Source organism: Triticum urartu, chromosome 1, assembly GCF_003073215.2.
Source record: "Triticum urartu cultivar G1812 chromosome 1, Tu2.1, whole genome shotgun sequence".
Lineage (NCBI taxonomy): Eukaryota > Viridiplantae > Streptophyta > Magnoliopsida > Poales > Poaceae > Triticum > Triticum urartu.
The window spans coordinates 209,972,787-209,976,187 of record NC_053022.1 but is presented as its reverse complement, the minus strand read 5'-3'; positions in this window follow the sequence as shown (position 1 = coordinate 209,976,187).

Sequence of the window (3,401 nt, the reverse complement as noted above, 5' to 3'; positions counted from 1 at the left end):
CCAGGTCGGTGGGAGGCGGGGCACAGGCAGCATCAGAGGCGAGGCGCTGGGCCTGGGCGCGGTCAACGCACGCAAACGACGCGCGATCGTGGCTCGAGGCGGGGAAGTCGACCTCGTGCTCGTAGCAGAAGCCTAGGAGGAGGCGGCCGGACTTGGCAATGGGGACGGCGGCCTCCGGCGATGGGCGACGAACGGGCGACGGCCAAGGTGGTCCTGCTGGTGGCTCTCGTCGCCGATGAGGAGCTCGAGGAGGAGAGGGGCGGTCGAGGTGGCGACGAGGACGGGTTGCAGGTTCAGGCGGCGGACGGAGCAGCTGGTCTCCGATGGCGCAGCGCGGTGCCCTGGAGGCGGGGACAAGGTCGGAGACACGAGCAGAGGACGGCGGGGATGGATGGTCCTGGCCGGAGATGAGACCATAAGTGGCGGCGAGCTCCTGCAGCAAAAGGCAGTGGTAACGGCCGCAGTCAAAAACAAAAACGCAAGGAGGAATGGAGGTTCAGCTCGAGCGACAAGATCGACCTTAGGAGGCCGGGAGAAGGCGATTTGCAGGCACGGTTGAGGAAGGGGTGCCGGGAGTGGGAGGTTATTACGGTGCGGTGGAGAAGGTCGGCGTCCATGGCGGCATCCATGGCGCAAGGAGCACCTGTTGCAGGAGAATAACGAGGGAGATGAGAGGAGGAGATGAAGGGAGGAAGGAGAAGGGCAGGGCGACAGGGTCCCGGTCCGGTTGAGGCGCCGACGAACGATGGGAGGCCAGGCCTCCTGGATTGGGCGCCCTGGGAGCTCCTCTCCTGATCCAGATTGGATCGAGGAGGCTGCGGGCGACGGGTGGAGCTGTGGTTTGCGGGAGACGCGTGGGATCCGTTGGATCTCCATCTGGCGGTCACAAATGGCAGATGGAGGGCTGATTTGAGGCCGGATTTCGTTGGCTAGGTGGGGATTGAGTGGTGGTGTGTGGTTGGTGCGAAGGGGATCCCGAGGTGGGAGAAAGACAATGGTGGCGGCGGAGGATTTGATGGATGGGACATCTTGCTAGATCTTAGGGTTTGGTCCTATTATATATAGTGGTGAGATTAAGTTTAGGGGCTATACGGTCCATCCGATCGTTATTGGGCGGTAGAGAAAAATATAGGTTAGGAAGTTGAATTAACAAAACGGAGATGTTCATAGATGTTTGGGGATGATCCGGACCCAACGGTGACGACTGTCCGGGTTGGGTTCGGGGGAGTTTTCGGACGCGCGCGCGAGGAGAGCCGCGGGCTGACGAGAGAGGTTAGGTTGGGCCTGGCGGTTGGTACTGGACCGTGAAGATGGTCTAGGGAGGAAAGAGAGGGAAAGCCCGGCAACAGTTTTCGGTGACCGAAAACGTCCCACGTTAGACCGGCTATACTGCCGCTATAGTTATCCGTTGGGGCGTCAAACGGACTCCGAATGCGATGAAACTTGGCAGGCGACCTACTAACAACATAACAACACCGCATGCCAACTTTCATCCCATTCCGAGAACATTTCCTGGCCACTTATAAAATAATATTTCGGACATGCCGCGGGTGCGTGCAAGTGTGTCTGGGCTCAGAACGGACAACGAAAAGAACTGGGGAAACCCGGACGAATGCAAGTTCTGAAAACAAGATGATGCAATGCACATGATGACATGACAAGATGCAACACGCAAGCGAATGACATGGCAACAACAGGGAATACCTGGAAGACACCTGGCGCGGCGGACTCGGGGCGTCACAACACTCCACCATTATGAGAGGATCTCGTCCCGAGATCTAGGATGGCACCAGAGGGAAAACAGAAGAGGAAGGGGAAGAGGTAAAACTAAGTTGCTTCTTTGACAAACGAGTGAAACCAAAGAACCTTGCGAGGTTGAACAACTTGAAAGAAAGAATACAACGAAGATGAACAAAGTTGAAAACACTCTGTTAGAAAATAGGGACAAGGAACATTACTAGAACCTTGTAGGTTGAAAGACATAAGAAAAGGGGTTGCAATGGACAAGAAATACATGCAAGCACTCCGGTAAAAACTAGTTGTACAGGGAACAATAAGGATCAATTGCGACAACACTCCGGTTGGAAATGGAAGGCAAAGAATATGAACTTGGCAAAATGAAAGCACTTGGATGAGAGTCCGGTTAGAAGAGGAATGATAGACACAACACTCCGGTTAAACAAGATAGAGAAGGAATAAGGATGATATAATTTGGACAACACTCCGACTGAAAATGGAAGGAATTAACAAGAACTTGACAAGATGAGAGGATACTTGATGAAATCAACAACACACTACCTCCAGAACTATTGAAAGGAAGGCACAATGGGTAAGAAAGATTTCAGACAGCACTCCGGTTGAGAAGGGAGGCAAAACTTGACATAATGGGAAGAACTTGAAAAGTGGGCACGACACTCCGGCTGAATGGACAAGCACGAAAAGAACATAGTCCTCACAATCCGAGATGATGAGTGAAGAGAGCAACATCACAATGCCTTCGGAACAAATATAAGAATGGAATCAAAAGAACAGATAAGAAGACAACATGTTCTGCCTGAAATGAGTTTAAGAAAGCATCCTTAAAAAGAAGGATTGAATTGAGTTGTTGGAAGATCAATACGAAAGGATATGATCCTCGTGGGCTTATGGAGACATCTCAAAATTATGAGGTGACAACCAGCCACTACCATAATAGAAACATTCCTTAGGGAAGGCATTAAGTGAAATCTATACCAAGATAGCTCCAACGAAGAGATAGATGGATTGAAAAGATCTCATGCTCGAAGAAATTGATGGGTTTAACTATCTCATTCTTGACAACTGTTGAATCATGACACACGAAGGGAAATTGTCAAGCATGACATAACACCATCTCGAAATATAAGGTAGAAAGAATTGCACTTCGGAATGCAAGATGAAGAATACTTGAGCTCCTCTGAAAAGAATCTCGATGAACACTTCGAGAAGGAATTAAATCCTTGATGAAACATCATGTAGAGTCTCCATGAAGAACTCCGGTAATAAAAGAAATGGTAGGAGGGAAGAGAAATTGAAAACACAAGGTGAAGCCTTGCAATGATTTAGATGAAGCTTCACGACGATATAATGCGGAAAAAAGCTTGGAACTCCGGAAAAGAAAGATGAACAAATGAGATCAAGAATTTTGATGAACCTCCGGAATAAGAAATTAATTTACTTGGATGGAACAAGAATAAGAATTGCATTATGCTTATCCTTCACCAATTTAAATTGATGACAAGCAACAGATTTGGCATACTACTTATTCTTGTTTTAAGAATTAAGATAGATATAGCGCAAACTTGAGGAAGGTCTTCAACGAACCACTGGTAGGATTTGGAAAGAAACGAATGAATTGATACAATAACAACGGAAGAGAATTC